The following is an 18,268-nucleotide window of genomic DNA, read 5'->3' as shown; positions in this document are numbered from 1 at the left end:
ATTGTAATTCCTTCTTTGTATAACAGGGATGACATTTATATCATAGAATCATTACACAGATTAACAAGATATCTATGAGGCGCTCAATACAATGCCTGGCACACAATATTCACTGAGTGGCAGAATACACCAAAAAGAGAAAATACGGGAAAATATACATTAGTAATAGGACTGGTGCTATGGTCTGATATTTGTGTTCTCCCAAATTTCATATGTTGAAATCTTAACCCCCAAGGTGGTGTTAAAACATGGGCCTTTGGGAGATTTTTAGGTCATGAGGGCAGAACTCTCATGAAAGGGATTAGTGCCCTTACAAAAGAGGTCTAAAGGAATTTTATCCCCTCTTCCCTCCATGAAATCAGGCAGATCCAGAGAGCAGGCACTGCCTGCGTATCAGGAATCTAGCCCTCACCAGACATAAAAACCTCCCCATGTTTGTGGAGGCTGAATTTCCCAGCCTCCACAAACATGAGAAATAAAGTTTTGTCGTTTTTAAGCTGCCTATTTTACGGCATTTTGTTATAGCAGCCTGCACAGACTACAATACTTAGGAAGAGTACTATCCACCCAAGCCAAAAACTTTAAAGAATTCCTGTCAGAAATAGGTAGAATAGAATAAAGAAAGAAGGGCTGGCCAATTACTCCCCTTCCCAAGAAAGGGATGAAAAATCTCAGAAACTACAGAAATGAAGAGGAGATCCTAATGAATTACCATTAATTCTTTCCAATTTTTGAAGAACAAGAATATACCAACAGTAGGTTAAGGGAAAAACGTATCCATTTAGAACCATCCATTTAGAAAAACAATCCATTCAGGACCTCTGTAACACTGTCAATCAAAAGCATTCAAGGAGAATGGGCAACCCTGCGCTGAGCGAGTCTGTTGGCAGCTCATTTTTTCAACACCATGTGCTCACTTCATATCTCTGTGTCACATTTTGGTAATTTTCACAATATTTCAAACTTTTGCATTATTATTATACCTGTATAATTATCTGCGATCAGTGATCTTTGATGTTACTACCGTAACTGTTTTGGGGAGCCACAAATTGCACCCATATTAGATGGCAAACCTCACTGTGTTCTCACTCCTCCACCAACCTGCTATTTCCCCCCTCTCTTCCTCTCTTCAGGCTACTGCATTCCAGCCTAAGTGACAAAACACACAGATACACACACACACACACACACACACACAGAGAGAACAAAGCATCCCAGAGTTGTGACATATGTGAAATGTTCTAATATACATGTAATTGAAGTCACAGATGACAGAGAAAGAGTTAGGAAAAAATATGTAGCGACAGTAACTGAAATCATTTTTAAAATAACAAGACATCAAACCACAGATCTAAGAAACTCAGAAACCCCTAAATAGGGATTTCAAAAACAAGAAAATATCCCTAACACGTACAATGCACTTAAACTGCTAAAACCAAAAATAAAAAGAAAACCTTAAAGGCAGCCCTAGAAAGACACATTACATACAGAGGAATAAAGATAAAAACGGAAACAGACTTCTCATCAGAAACTATACTAGCCAAAAGACAATGGAGCAGGCACTGTCTAATTGAGAATTTTTTCTTTCAGTTCTTTTATTATTGTTACTGCATTTATTTCTTTCAGTCCATTTTGAAATATTAGATTATAATTGTCATTTGTTTTGGTCATATTTTTCTGGCTTGCTTTCATTGTTTCTAGGGACAGTATTATGTTTCTTTTTCCATTGGGAATTCTTTGTTTCTCATTTTTTAGTGAGAACCAAAAATACTTCTTTAAAATACTAAGAGAAAAAACTTTCAACTCAGAATTTTATACTCAACAAAAATATCTTTCAAAATGAAAGCAAATAAACTCATTTTCAAACAAACACAAATTTAAGAGAATTCGCTGCCCACAGACCTGTACTACAAGATATATTAATGTAAATCCTGCAAGCAGAAGGAATATGAAGACAGACAGAAACTAGGATGTACACAAATAAAGAGCTCTAAAAATAGTAATGATGAACATAAATACAAAATACATTTATCTTTCATCACTAAAAAATGAGAAACAAAGGTTCCCAAAGGAAAAAGAAACATAACGCTGTCCCTAGAAACAATGAAAGCAAGCCAGAAAAATATGACCAAAACAAATAACAATCATAATCTAATATTTCAAAATGGACTGAAAGAAATACAATAACAATAATTAAAAAACTGAAAGAAAAAATTCTCAATTAGAAAACTTTAGCAAACTTGTTCTGAAGAAAGAATTGTTTTAAAAGGGAGGTTAAAAAAATCAAGAAAGAATTAGAATGAAAAAGAAAGGAACACAAGAGTAGATAAGCATAATGAATAATGATTTCAGATGGAAAAAAAAAGATGGTTATTACAGGCATCTGACTTTACAACTCCAACCACAGAACTTTAAATATAACAAAAAACTGAGTATCATTCAAACTACTGCAGGGTGAATATCCATCATCCAAAATGGTTGAGACCAGAAGTGTTTCAGATTCGGATCTGTCTGCATTTTGAAATATTTGCATTTATATTCTTACTGGTTCAGCATCCCTCATCTAAAAATTTAAAATCCAAAATGCCCCAATAAGTATTTTCTTTGCATGTCATGTTGGCACTCAAAAAGGTTCAGATTTTGGAGCATTTCAAATTTCAGATTTTTGGATTAGGGACACTCAACCTGTATTAGTAGAGATTATTTTGAACTTTTACCTCTTGTCACTGTTTATTAAAATCGTGTTCTTCAAGCAATAAAATGCTGTGAAGAAGACATTTTTATACCAATTGCCAGAAGGACAGATATCATACTGCACAACCTTAAGCTTGCCAAAAGATAATGTATGTCACTTGGGACATTTAAAAAAAAAAAAAACAGTACAGAACAGATCCAGATACAGAAAATTATTTCACATATCTAATATGCATTTATAAGACATATCATCTCAGTTAATCAAGGGTCATATTGCAATCCGGCCGAAGTAACATCGTTAATCAGTGCTCTATTTGTCATTCCCTTTTATATTCATTATTTCCTTCAAAAGCAGCATCCAAACTTATTAAGTGAATTTAATAAGTACTTACAAAGTACTATCTTAGAACTGTCCAACAAACTAATATGTACATAGTTCAATACATGCATATTTTAGTACAAATGCTAACTCCATTATGCTTTCATAAAATGTGTCAACTGTCTTATAGTAGTACTGGTTCCAACTAAAAAAAAAAATCAATCTTTCAAAGGTTAAATACTTAAAAATAACAATATTACTGAGATAATCAGAGCCAGGGACAATCTAGAGTCATTTAGAAAAACAAGCAGTAGTTACACCTCACACAAACAGGACTGCAGAAACACTTCCGTCTTTTGATACCAAATGCCAAACTCTAGCAAATAACCACCTGATTCTTTGTGATTTTATAATTTATAATGCCTTTTTACATGCATTATATACTCTAAACCTCATAATCTTATAGAATATTACTACATCCCAATTTATACATGAAAAAACAGACTCCAAAACAATAAATTATTTGTCCAAAGTTAAATTTCAAGGTCTTAAATTCCAAGCCCAATGTTCTTTCTATCTTGCTATAATCTCAGAAGAGTAAAAAATAATAAAAATATGCATCATTGTGATTATGAAAATCAAAATCACAGCTATCAGCACATAGAAGACCTTGGAAAAATTATTTTAAATATACTCAAATTTATATACAACTTCAAGAATGAAAGACGCCCAGCAAAAGGGCCATGGAAATGTTTCTTCCTTCTTCACAAAATTTTCAAAACTTGAAATTTCTCTAGCTTCCTCTTTTCCCTTAATTTCTTAATTCTTCCTTTGCTTCCTTCAAAAGCAGCATCCAAATTCAACTGGCCCCAAGTATATTCAGGACTGAAAGAAAAAAAATGAGTAAAAAGGAAAAAAAATAATAAACCTCAAACTCTTCTTTATACCTATACCGATAACACTAGATCCTCTGAACCAATCTTCACAGGCAGCAGTTAAGTTCCAGTCTATGTCCCATCATCTCACTCTTTCCCAGTTCCATTTGCTCTAATAAAAAGCCTTAAAAAACTTAAATCTCCATTTTTTCAAAAGCAGAGATTAAACTTATTTGGTATTTTGTGAAGTGATTCCTCCCTAATCTGTCTCTATCAAGACCTGTGTTTAACACTGCCTTAAGTCACAGGCTCTATGAATAAGGAGAAGAGAGGTAAGGAAGCAAAAGAATAGCATAGCGGCAATCATTTTAGACTGTAATTTAACAATAAAATATTTTTTAAATAAGGATTCTAAATAACTATGTGCTAGCTTCAGGGTCAGAAGTTCGAAAAGGATGAGACCACAATGGAGTAGGAAGGAAAGGACACCATGATTAATACAAGTAATAGCCATGAAAAGATAATGCAAGTGAACCAATTTCTGGTATCCATAACAGAAAAGCAAGATTGAATCAGGGAACTACATATGGCCAAGAAGTATTTCTGCTGATTCCTCTTACCCCAATACATTCTTGATCTCTTCCTGGATTTTATTCCATTCACACACTCCCAAGGCTCCTGCCCAAACACAGAATCAGTTCTAATTACCACCAAGGGTTTACAGTTAACAGAAGATTTAATTCGTCTTGTGTAGTTATAAGTTAGGTACAGGTGAAACAATTAGGAGAATCCTCTCATAGTAAACCACAAGTAACAACAGTACCAGGCCTCAAACACAGACACAGATCTTCACTAGTGCTCCACCATTAATGTGACTAATACTTTTCTGCTTCTCAAGACTACCCGCTTACAATATATAGCCCCTTCAGCACCAACACTACACCAAGAACTTTAGGCCAACTCAAGTGTTTCTCATTTTATTTCCAATTCCTAAAACACAAAATATAATTGGCCAAAATATCTTTCAAGCCAATTCCAGTAAGATGTAATTGCTATGCTTTGCTCACATTTCAGAAGAGTACCCAATCACAGGCCAATCAACTGGGGAAGATACCAAGTTCACACAGAAGAAAAACAAATGCCTACATAGGAGGAGCTATAAAAACAGGAATTTCTATTACAATATAAGAAAATATGAACAGGGTACCATGTGTGATACATTTCATTAGATAGTATCCCCATCCCATTATTCAGGGGTGAAAGAAATCTCCAAAATGCATGGGAGATGTGTTCCTTGTATCCCTACTTTGATTTTTAAGATTAATTTTTTAAAAAAGTTGTTTCAGTAGTTAAGTTTTATTTCACAAATACAGTGCTGAATTTAAAATATAGTACCAATTAAACTAGTCTTCTATTCTTGAAACAAAAACCTAAACACTGTATATTGCATATACCACTACACAAAATGCATTCAAACAGTGAAAATATGGATGACAACTTTCCCTTAACTTCCCTTTGGCTACCAAGAAACATACTTCTGTCTGAAACAAGTTAATTATTAAAAATGAAAACACAACCTGTAAAGAGTAATAAATGAATGGCCAACAAGCTCTTGAAAAGATGGTTAACCTCACTAGTGAAAAGGGGAATGCAAATCAAAACCACAATGAATAACCACTTCACACCCATTAGGTTGGCTGTTATCAAAAAGGAAAACAATGTGTTGACAAGATATGGAGAAATTAGAACCCTTATACATTGCTAGTAGGAAAATAAAGTAATGCAGCTACTATGGAAAACTGTTTGGCAGTTACTCAGAAAGCAAAACACAATTACCATATCACCTAGCAATTACACTGTGAGTAAATGCCCCAGAGACTAGAAACATGTGTTAAAACAAAAACTCATATACAAATGTTCACGGGAACATTATTCATAATAGACAGAAAGTGGAAACAGCCCAAATTGTCCATCAACTGAAATATAAATTATATTAAAATGTTATTTTAAAATAACTTTAAATATTATTATGTTATTCAATAATATTCCCACATAATGGAATATTACTCAACCATAAAAAAGAATGAAGTGCTGATACATGTCACAACATGGATGAGCCTTAGAAACATGTTAAGTGAAAGACATGGGATACAAAAGACCGTATATTATATGATTGCATTTATATGAAGTGTCTAGAATAGGTAAATTCACAGAGACAGAAAGTAAATTAGTGATTGCTAAGGGAAGAGGAAAAGGAGAGTGCTTAATGGGTACAGAGTTTCTTTAGGGGCTGATAAAAATGTTCTGAAAATAGACAGTGGTGATGGTTGTGAAACACTGCCAACTGTACTAAAAACACAACTTTAAAATGGCGTATTTCAGGGTTGTGAGAATTTCACCTCATTTTTTTAAACAAAAGGAATAGAGAACTAACACTTTTGACAACAAGGGAGTAGCAGAATGGATCCTACGAATGGAAATATACTATTGCAAAATTTTTATATCGTATATGAAATATTTGAAGGTAGAACACAAAAAGTTTAAAAATCAGTATTGTAAACCTCAGAGCAACCACTTCCCCCCACCAAATACACACAATCATTAATAAGCAAATAGTGGAAATAAAATGGCAATCTTAAAAATAGCCAATTAATCCCAAAAGCAAGAAAGGAAGAAAAAAAGAGAAAAGAAATAGAAGAGACAAATAGAAAACAAAGAGCAAACAAGACAGTACACACAAAACCAAGCACATCATAATTATGTTAAAATGTAAACAGTCCAGCTAATCCAACTAAAAGGCAGACTGTTGGCTGGGCGCAGTGGCTCACGCCTCTAATCCCAGCACTTTGGGAGGCCGAGGCAGGCGGATCACAAGGTCAGGAGATCAAGACCATCCTGGCCAACATGGTGAAACCCCATCTCTACGAAAAATACAAAAATTAGCTGGGCATGGTGGCATGAGCCTATAATCCCAGCTACTAGGGAGGCTGAGGCAGGAGAATCACTCGAACCCAAGAGGAGGAAGTTGCAGTGAGCCGAGATAACACCACTGCACTCCAGCCTGGCGACAGAGCAAGACTCTGTCTCAAACAACAAAAACAACAAAGGCAGATTGTCATACTAAATAAAAAGGAAGACTGAACGATACTCTGGGTACAAGAAACCCACTTTAAATATTAAAACACGTACATAATAGACATGAAGAATAAAAACATACCATGTAAACACTTATGAAAAGAAAGCTAGGCCAGGTCAGTGGCTCATGCCTGTAATTCCAGCACTATGGGAGCCCAAGGCAGGAGAATCGCTTGAGCCCAGGAGTTTGAGATCAACCTGAGCACCATGGTGAGACCCTGTCTCCACAAAATAAAAAAAAAAAAAAAAAAAATCAACCAGATGTGGTGGCCCATGCCTGTGGTCTCAGCTTCTCAGGAGGCTGAGGTGGGAGGACCACTTGAGCTTGGGAGGTAGAGGCTGCAGTGAGCTGTGATCACGCCACTGCACTCCAGCCTGGGTGACAGAGTGAGACCCTGTCTCAAAGAAGAGAAGAGAAAAAGGAGAGGAGAGAAAGAGGGAGAGGAGAGAAAGAGGGAGAGGGAGAAGAGAGGGAAAGAGGAAGGGAGGGAGGGAGGGAAGGGAGGAAGGAAGCTGAAGAGGCTATATTAACATCAAAGTAGATTTCAGAACAAGGAATATTATCAGGAATAAAGAGTGACATTTCAAAATGATAAGGAGATCAATTCACCAACTCTAAATCTGTGTAAGCTTCAAAATACATGAAGCAAAAGCTGAGAAAACTAAAAGGAGACATAGCCAAATCTAGTTAGCACTGGAGATGATTGAAGAATATGTAACTGACAGTACAAGTATACAGAAAATGAATAGGCATATACTGAACTTAAATAACACATCAACCAACTTTACTATTTGACATGTATAGAACCTCAGCCTACACATGGCAGAGTACTCATTTTTTTCAAGTGCATATGGACCATTAGCGAAGATAAAGCTTATGGTGGACCATGAAACGAGTCTCTATAAATTCAAAAGGACTAATATCATACAAACTATATTAACTGAACAAAGTTGAATTATATCACAAATCAGACATAGAATGATACCCAGAAAATTCTCATTTAGAAATTAAACAACTGCAGCCATAAAAAGGAATGAAATCATGTCCTTTGTAGCAACATGGATGCAGCTGGAGTCCATTATCCTAAACGGATTAACACAAAAACAGAAAACCAAATACCACATGTTCTCACTTTTAAGTGGGAGCTACACACTAGGTACACACAGACACAAAGATGGGAACAAGAAACACTGAGGATTCCAAAATCGGGGACGGAGGGGGTTAGGAGCTGAAAAACTGCCTGTTGCGTACTATGTCCACTACTTGGGTGACAAGATCACTAGCATCACGCAATATACCCACGTAACAAACCTGTGCATGTACAGGTAAAATAAATTAAACAACATACTTCTGAATAATCCATGTTTCAAATAAGAAATCACAAGGGAAATGAGAAGTATTATGAACTGATTGATAATTTGAAGATACAGCTAAAGTAGGGATTAGAAAGGGAAATTGATAAGATTAAGTGTTGCTATTGAAAAGAGGGCCAAAAATCAATGATCTAAGCTTTCGTACTAAGAAACCAGAAAAGAAAACATGAAACTCCAAGTTAGCAGAAGAAATTTATAAAGTAAACTGAAAATTAGTGGAATAGAAAATGAACAAACTATATAGAAAATCAATAATATGAAAGTTGATCATTTGAAAAGACTAAAAAAAATTAATAATCCTCTAGCTAAACCATTCAAGGAAAAAAGAAACACAAGAACACAAATTATCAATATCAGGAATGAAAGATGGGACACCATTAACAAATCCAAGACATTAAAAGAATAAGGGGTATATTACTATTATGCCAATAAATTCAGCAACATGGGTGTAATGGAGAAACTCTTAAACTACTAAAGTTCATGAAATATAGAACCTGAGTAGTGTCTATTAAAGAAATTGAATTAGTAATTAAAAACCTTCCCACAAAGGGAAGGAGTGAAATCATACAAAATATATGAAGACCCAAAACTATGGCTTCACTAGTAAGTTCCACCAACCACTTAAGGAAAAACACCAATTTCATACAAACTCTTTCAGAAAATAGAAGGGGAACATTCCATATCGTCTTTTAGAAGCCAGCACTGGCCAGGCACAGTGGTTCATGCCTATAATCCCAGCACTTTGAGAGGTCAAAGCACGGGAAGATCACTTGAGCCCAGGAGCTCAAGACCAGCCAGGGCAACACAGTGAGACTCCTGTCTCTACGCAAAAAAAAAAAAAAAAAGAAAAAGAAAGAAGAAAGAGAAAGAAAGAAAGAGTGAAACCAACAGGAGGGAGGGAGGGAGGGAAAGAAAAAGTGAAACCAGCAATAAGACCTATGTTGCGGGTTAAATTGTATTTCCATCCCTCGCAAAAGAAAATCCCTATATTCTAACTCCCAGTATCGCAGAATTTGCATTTGAAAATAAAGCCTTTAAAGAAATAATCAAGGTAAAATACAGTCATATTGGTGGACCCCAATCCAATACAACCAGTATTCTTCTAAGATACAGGCAACATGCAGACTGAGAGGTGACAAAGCTACGACACAACAACAAGTGGCCCAACCTAGGCAAGATGGCAAGACCCTCATCTCTATTAAAAACTTATAAAAATTATCCAGGTGTGGTGACACATGTCTGTAGAGCCAGCTACTAGGAAGATGAGGGAGGAGGATCCCTTGGGCCCAGGAGTTCGAGGATGCAGTAAGCAGTGTGATGGTGCCACTGTACTCCAGCTTGGGCGAGACAGCAAGACCACCTCTTTTGAAAAAAAGAAAGGAAACAGGCCTCAGAAGAAACCGAATCTGCCTATACATTGTTTTGTACTTCTAGTCTCTAGACCGATGAGAAAATAAATTTCTGTTGTTTAAGCCACCTAGTCTGTTGTATTTTGTTATGGCAGCCCAAGCAAACCAATACACTGTGATATGAAAACCAGAAAAAAATTAAAAGAAAATCACAGACCAGTATCACTCACTAATAAAGGTCCAAAAAATCCTTTTAAACAATTACCCAATCAAATAAATCCATTAATGTATGTTCTTTAAATAGGGCATATACATTTAAAAGATGTAAAAGTATATTCATATACAGATAACATGACTGTTTTCTTACAAATCCTATAGGTTCTACCAAAAAATTATTAGAACTAGTAAGTAAACTTAAAATTTCATAAAATACAAGGTCAACATAAAAAAAGTGTATTTACATACTAGCAACAATTAGAAATCCAAATTAAAAGAACAACATTTAGAACACCATCAAAAACATAAAATACTTAGGGGTAAATTTTAAAAATATGGTGAAAAACCTCAACTAAAAAGCATAAACACTGCTAAGAGAAATTACAGAAGACCTAAATAATTGGAGAAATATACTATGTTCATGATTCAAAAGATAATATTAAGATGTCATCTTCCCAAATGAAATCACAGATTCAAAGTAACCAACATTAAAATCCTACATCCTTTTTTGTAGAAATTGGCACGCTAATCCTAAGATTTATGTGGAAATGCAAAGAACATAAATATTCAAAACAACTTTGAAATAAAGGATAAAAATTACACTACCTGATTTCAAGATGTACTATAATAATACCATAATCAAAACAGTGTGGCACTTGTGTAGGGATAAACATATATACACCAACGGGACAGAATAAAAATTGCAGAAATAAACTCATATATATGGTTAATTTTTGAGAAAGGTGCCAAGAAAATTCAATGAACAGAGATGATCTTTTCAACAAATGATGTTATAATATTAATGAAGTCTTCAACCCTTACCAAACACAGTGTATAAAAACTAACTTGAAGTGGATCATAACCATAAGAAAACTATAAATCTTCTAGTAGAAAATATACAAGAGAATGTTTTCTAATTTCATGTTAGATAACTTCTTAGCTAGAACACAAAAATTAAAAATAATAAAAATCAATTTGGACTTAAAACTGAAAACTTTATCGATACATTAGAAAAAAGAAAAAACTTTTGCGCTTTAAAAAATTATTAAGAAAATGAAAAGATAACCAACAGACTAAGAGAAAATACCACAATACACAGGTCTGACAAAAGATGTATGCAGAATATATAAAGAACACTTACAACGCAAGATGACATGCAATTTTAAGGGAAAAAAATGGGCCAAAGATCAAAACAGACATTTCACAAAAGATATGCAAATGAAAAATAAGCACATAAAAATGTTACATAACAATGTGATAAAACTACATATCCACAAAAATGACTAACATTTAAAAGACTGAAAACACTGAGCACTGGCAAGGATGTGAAACAATTAAAAACAAATAAAACAATACAAGAAATAAATACAAACCAAATAAAAGAACTTTTAATTGTTGCTGGTAGAAATGCAAAATGGTGGCCGGGTGTGGTGGCTCACACCTGTAATCCCAGCACTTTGGGAGGCCGAGGCGTGGGGACCATGAGGTCCAGGGATCGAGACCAACCCGGCCAACATAGTGAAACCCCATCTCTACTAAAAATACAAAAAATTAGCTTGGCATGGTGGCGGGCGCCTGTAATCCTAGCTACTCGGGAGGTTAAGGCAGGAGAATTGCTTGAACCCAGGAGGCAGAGGTTGCACCAAGCCGAGATCGTGCCACTGCACTCCAGCTGGGGCGACAGTATGAGACTCCCATCTCAAAAAAAGAAAAAAAAGAAATGCAAAATGGTAGAGGCAGTTTTTAAAAAGTTTTGCAGTTTATTTTAAAACTAAACATACACTTGGCAGAGAACCCCGCAATTCACTACTAGATATTTTTACCCTAAAAATGTGAAGACGTGTCTGCACAAAAACCTGAATGCTTACAGAATTTTCTAAATAATAGCCAAAAACTAGAAACAAGTCAAAAATCTTTTAACTAGCAAATATATAAGCAGTTCATGTTATATCCATATAATGGGATAATACTAAGCATTTAAAAGAAAAAAACAGTACATTCAACATCATCAGTGTATTTCAAAAACATTATACCAAACGAAAGAAACCAGACACAAAAGACTACCTACTAAAGGACTCCATTAATATGAAATTCCAGAAAAGGCAAAATGACAGCAATGCAAAGCAGATCACTGGTTGCCAGGTGTTAGGTGTGAAGGTAGACACAGAGTATGAAGTGCTGGCAAAAGTGAACTTTCTGGAAATGTATCATATCTTCACTAGGGTGGTGACTGCACAGGTGTATTCACGTGTCAAAACTCATTCAACTACACACTTATGACCAGTGACTTATTTTATGCAAATTATAACTTAGTAAAGCTAATTTTAAACAAAATCAAACTCTAAATAAAGGCAAGGAAATGGGTGGTTAACTTGGGTAACCATTTGTAATAGTGGTTAAGAACCTGACCTCTGAGCCAAATTGTCTGAATATAAATACTGGTACCACCATTATTAACTGTGTAACTGAGACAAGTTATATAACCTCTATGGGCCACATTTCCTCATCTACAAAATGGGAACTATAAGAGTATCTACAGCAAACAGTTGTTGTGAAGATTAAACAAGTAACGTAAAACCTTTAAAATAGTGCCTGGCAAATAGCAATTTATATTTGAGCACTTATTATTATGAGTATTTGTCCCAAACTAATTGTCAGTACAACACATTCCATCTTCACTTGAATGGACTTGGCATTTATGAACGTTTGAGTTTCAAATATCTAAAAGAACCCCCAAAACAGTCGTAATTTTTACAAAGCCTACTTTGTCTCATTATCTCTATTTAGAGCCAAATGCCCATCCGTGAATTAATACTAAAGACAGAGGATTCCAATGCACTAGACACTTGAGCATGGATCATGTGTTCCAATTCTGAATTTGGGGAAAAAATGTACCACCCCAAACCACACAGATTAGGAAAGAAAGATGGATTCCCAATGGTTACACCAGAAATACAATAAACAGAAATCAGATCACCTACTGCATTCTATGTTTCACTTTATATAGAAACAGAAGCAAAATCAGTTCATAAAACTTAATTGTGAAAAATGAAAGGACAACTAACATATTTTAAGTATAAAGAAAAACATGTTACTCTCAGTGAATATATTGTTTGAGAAAGTACCAACCTATCTGAATAGAACTTGGCTCATACACACATAAAGAAAGAGGACAAAGAACAAGTAAGGTGGAGGGCAAAGGCAAGTCTGCACAAAAACCTGAATGCTTACAGAATTTTGTCCTACATACAACATCACATATAAAAACAGATCAAGAACTTTAAAAACAATTTAGCAGAGTTTCACTACATTGCCCAGGATGGACTCAAACTCCTGGAGCTGAGACTACAAGCATGCACCATCATGCCCAACTTAAAAAACATTTTATTTGGTATACAGGTTGAATATCCCTAATCTGAAAATCTGAAATCCAAAATCATGCAAAATCAAAAATTTTTTCAGTGCCAACATGACTATCAGAGGAAATGCTCACTGGAGCATTTTGGATTTCAGATTTTTCAGATTAAGGATGCTAACCTGGTAAATACAATTTAAATATTCTAAAATTCGAAAACAAAAACCAAAAAAACCCCTAAAATCCAAAACACTTCTGGTCTCAAGCACTTCAGATAGAGGATACTCACCCTGTAATACAAATTTTAACAAGAAAAAGACGATGGGCTAATTCCACCGTCAAAAAAGCCTTTCCTCCCAAGCTGTGGAAGTTTTCTGAGGAAAAGGGTAGCAGGTTAAAATAATTATATAAAATACGAAAAAGTCACCATTAAGAAAAAACATACACATACAAGAAGGAAAAGTAAGCAACAAGGTTTAAGGCTACAGTTACTTTAATCAGTAACAGTTCTTAGATGGAACATATCCACCTATGTAATGTTGGCTCATTATCAGAAAAGGTATAAAGATTTGTAAAAGGAAAAGATAACTGCTTATCAACACATTCTTTAGTAATGAACTACTATTGCACAAGTACCTTCTTCTCAATTTATAGACTACAATTCCAAGTTAATAGTCTTCCTATCCTGTTTCATGATCATCTATTTTCTCTACCATTTAATTCACCCATAGAAGTCTCCTGCTACCATTGATGCTGATGCCCCACCATCTGATAGTTCACAGGTCTGACAGTACCAATAGGTCTGATAAAATATGACATCATCTCCTGCAGAGTATGTTTCATCATTGACATCCAAATGGCACATGTATTATAAAGCAAAAGAAGCATCAAGTTTGACTTTTGCAGATTCAAATAAGTTCTTGACAGATGTTACTATAATAATATAATAAATGCTGGTTTATTCCAGTAACTGAACATGCTTTTAACAGCTCTTTAAATTACATTTAGTCCTATATTTATAAGCTCACAATGGTCTAAAAAGAAAAGCCACTTAAACTTTCCACTTTCCTATCAGAGGAAATTCAGTCCTATAATTCAGTGACTTTAAAAAAAATTTTACCAGTGTACCCAGTGAGAAATACATTCCACATACATTGCTGCACAAACTGTTACTGTCTTTATTACGACAGATTCTATGATACGTTCTAGTTCACTTTTTTTTTTTTTTTTTTTTTTGGAGACAGGGTCTCACTTTGTCGTCCAGGCTGGAGTGCAGTGGTGTGATCATAGCTCCCTGCAGCCTCGACCTCACAGGCTCAAGTGATCCTCCCATCTCAGCTTCTTGAGTAGCTGGGACTACAGGCACAAGCCACCACACAGGCTAATTTTTGTATTTTTTGTAGAGATGGGGTTTCGTCATGTTGCCCAGGATGGTCTCAAACTCCTGGGTTCAAGTAATCCTCCTGCCCTGGCCTCCCAAAGGGCTGGGATTACAGGCGTGAACCAAGGTGCCCACCCTCACTTTTTAATAGTCTGAAAAACAGAGCCACGTGTTTTTCAGACTATTAAAAATATCCTGGGATTACAGGTGGTGGCACTTGTCTCTAATCCCCGCTGCTTGAGAGGCTAAGACATGAAGATTGCTTGAGCCCAGGAGTTTGAGACTAGCCTGGGCAACATAGGGAGAGCCCTGTCTCAAAAAAAGGAAAAAAAAAAAATTGGAAACCAGTTATATTAACAAGAATGGTCAACAGGCTTCATTTTTACTGCTAAAATGTAATTAATAGGTAATGGCTATATATTGTACTATGCATAGTCCATTAGAGTATTTAACATCTGCCATGGCACTAAGAAAAAGGAATGGTACTAACATCTGTCATGACACTAAGAGAGGCAATGATACCAGGTTATGATATTATAATTACACAGTTAAAAGCCATTCTTCGAATTAAATCATGAGCTCCTTAAGAAGAGAGATTCTTAGTTTAACACAAAATAGGCAATCACATATTTACTGAATGGTAGATCTATTTAATGTAGATCCTATTTTCTATCAAGCAGATGATTAAAAGTCAACCTTCTCGGCCGGGCGCGGTGGCTCACGCCTGTAATCCCAGCACTATGGGAGGCAGAGGCGGGCGGATCATGAGGTCAGGAGATCGAGACCATCCTGGCTAACACAGTGAAACCCCGCCTCTACTAAAAATACAAAAAATTAGCCGGGCGGGGTGGCCTGCGCCTGTAGTCCCAGCTACTCGGGAGGCTGAGGCAGGAGAATGGCGTGAACCCGGGAGGCGGAGCTTGCAGTGAGCCGAGATCGCGCCACTGCACTCCAGCCTGGGCAGCAGAGCGAGACTCCGTCTCAAAAAAAAAGAAAAAAAGTCAACCTTCTCATAAAGAGCTTACTATCTACATGCAAACGTATACTTCTGCTGCAAGAATGGCTGGGACTTGCAGAGGTAGAAAACTTCATTTGAGATAGCTGGAAAAGCTAATACAAAGGCAGTAGTTATAGAATTGTTTAAAAAAGAAGTCCGTATAAAAAACAGAAGTCGTCTTTCAAATACAGACCAGACTCATAGTCTAGTTAAAGGAACCGTAAGAAAATTTTGCAAAAAACAAAATAACAGACTTCCTCTGAATGTTGAAGATGTATCCAATGTCAAGCTAAATCCTACTGTCCTGTATTAGATTCTCCATCAATAAAACACTGTTAAAATTATTCAACTTGATAATACCTTCAATCTTTTGTGTAAAATAAAATATAAAAATGCAACCTAAACCCCTAAAATGTTTATGAATTCTTCAATTAAATATAAACTTACTTTCAAATATAAGTCAGGAGAGGCCAATGTTTATTACTGAAATTAGGTACGTGACTATTTAAATCAACAGTTCTCAAGGAGGGGAGAAGGACAGGTCCCTATCACCAGGGGAGCATATGCAAATTACACCACCCACCCCAGCCTCCAATTCAGGTACGTCCTCTTGGGATGTGGGCAGGTAAGAAAAGGGAGTGGTGAGGGATAAAACATTTATCTCATATGATTATGAAACAGCTGCTTCTCCTCCAATCTGTGCCGTTTAAGAACCACTGGGCTAAATACACGTACTCGAACTTACAGATCTGAAACTCTCTAATTGCACACAAAGAAAACACAAAGTTGAGAACTGGGAAATCTGAGTTCTCATTTTGTCCTTACCTGTCCAACGAGAAACAAAATTACTTCTCTGTGCCTCAATGAGAAAATAATTAGTATTGTATTAAAAATAAGTTATATATAACATCACAGAATTGTTCTAAGGATAAAATAAAATGTGAAGCATAAGCATATCTTTAAAATGTCCCATAAATGAATAAGAAATTATCATTATTTGAACTTGGGCTTCGTTTAAATATAAAAGCATAGAATAATTTGAATTGGTTCACAGTTTGACCTTGGGGCATACAAGACAAGACCCACAGCCAAACGGGGGGGAAAAAAAAAGAAAAAAAGGATTCCTTGGGCCTTGCCTAATCCATATCATCCTACCCCAAGAGTCTGGACAAAATCAAACCTGGCTTGAGTTTTAAATCAGATTCTCATTAATTAATTCTTCTGAATATTAAACCTCACCAGAAAAAGAAATAATTAACTAATGAGATTCTTAGAAAGTGAAATACTCAGGACCACGGTGGCTCACACCTGTAATCCCTCCCAGCACCTTGGGAGGCCGAGGCGAGCAGATCACCTGAGGTCAGGAGTTCAAGACCTGCCTGGCCAACATGGTGAAACCCCGTCTCCACTAAAAATACAAAAAATTAGGCAGGTGTGGTGGCAGGTGCCTGTAATCCCAGCTACTACTCGGGAGGCTGAGGCTGGAGAATTGCTTGAACCCGGGAGGCGGGGGTGGCAGTGAGCCAAGACGGTGCCACTGCACTCCAGCCTGAGTGACAGAGCAAGACTCCGTCTCAAATACAAATTTTTACTCTTTTAAAAAAAGAGTTCCCAATTCCCTATAGCATAGCCTGCAGTGCACTGAACTTCATATGGTGCCTGGCCGACAGTGAATGTCATACAAGTATCTCTTGAATGACAATGATCGATTCCTTATTCCTCACATCTTTTACTTTATTTTAGTGTACTTACACGGAGGCTAACATGTTTGTGTTCGTTAAGTATACTAAAAATTAAAATGCAAACAGTGGCTAAAAAGACAACTAAATTATGCACACTCCACTTTGTTTTATTAGCTTATTAGCTACTCGCACTATCGACTGTGTAGAAGTGCAAACACTTCTCAGCCCCAACCATAAACTGCTTATTTATAAAGAACAATCATATTACAGCCCAAATGTTCAATGAAAAACAGATTAATTCTATCCAAAATAACGTACAAAAAAGCAGAAAGGTGAATAAAGACATCATTTTTCTGCAGGAACTAGAAACCGTAAGTCTAATCAATAACTTTCCTAACAGTTCCAACTTCTAGCTCTATCTTATTTAATAACACCAACTCAGACCATCTTCAACCCTGATCTGAATCAACTTCCCTCATAATGACTGTGCAAGCAGCCAACTTCCTATATGCCTAATATTTGATCAACAATTTCCTCAAAAAGGAAAGTACGAAACACTACCACTTCTTAAGCAGCTAGCTAACAGCAATTACTTCTCATAATCCTACCAATATCTAAAACCCAATAAAAATTCCAAAACACTCTCACAGCACCACCTTTCACTTCATATGACTAACCTCTCTATCCCAAATGTCATGACTAAATGTTACTCTCTATCATTCAAGATGCCAACTATGACGACAAAATGTCTACACCTAGCATTTCTCAAGTCAGAAGTTCCAGTATACTCTGTTATCCAGTATAGTACAGTTACATCTGACACAGGGATGTTATTTAACAAACGTGGTTCTCTCTTTTCAAGACACTTGGTGGAGAAGTGAAAAATCTGTT

General features: G+C 35.9%; 1 protein-coding gene across 7 annotated transcripts in view; it reads right to left on the bottom strand.

The window, feature by feature from the left end:
* COP1 (COP1 E3 ubiquitin ligase) overlaps window positions 1-18,268 on the bottom strand; it is a 277,806-nt gene that overhangs the window by 248,154 nt on the left and 11,384 nt on the right. The gene's annotated exons all lie outside the window — the stretch shown is intronic.

This window comes from Pan paniscus, chromosome 1, assembly GCF_029289425.2.
Source record: "Pan paniscus chromosome 1, NHGRI_mPanPan1-v2.0_pri, whole genome shotgun sequence".
Lineage (NCBI taxonomy): Eukaryota > Metazoa > Chordata > Mammalia > Primates > Hominidae > Pan > Pan paniscus.
Note: the sequence above shows the minus strand (reverse complement) of the source record. Positions and strands in the feature narration are given on the sequence as shown.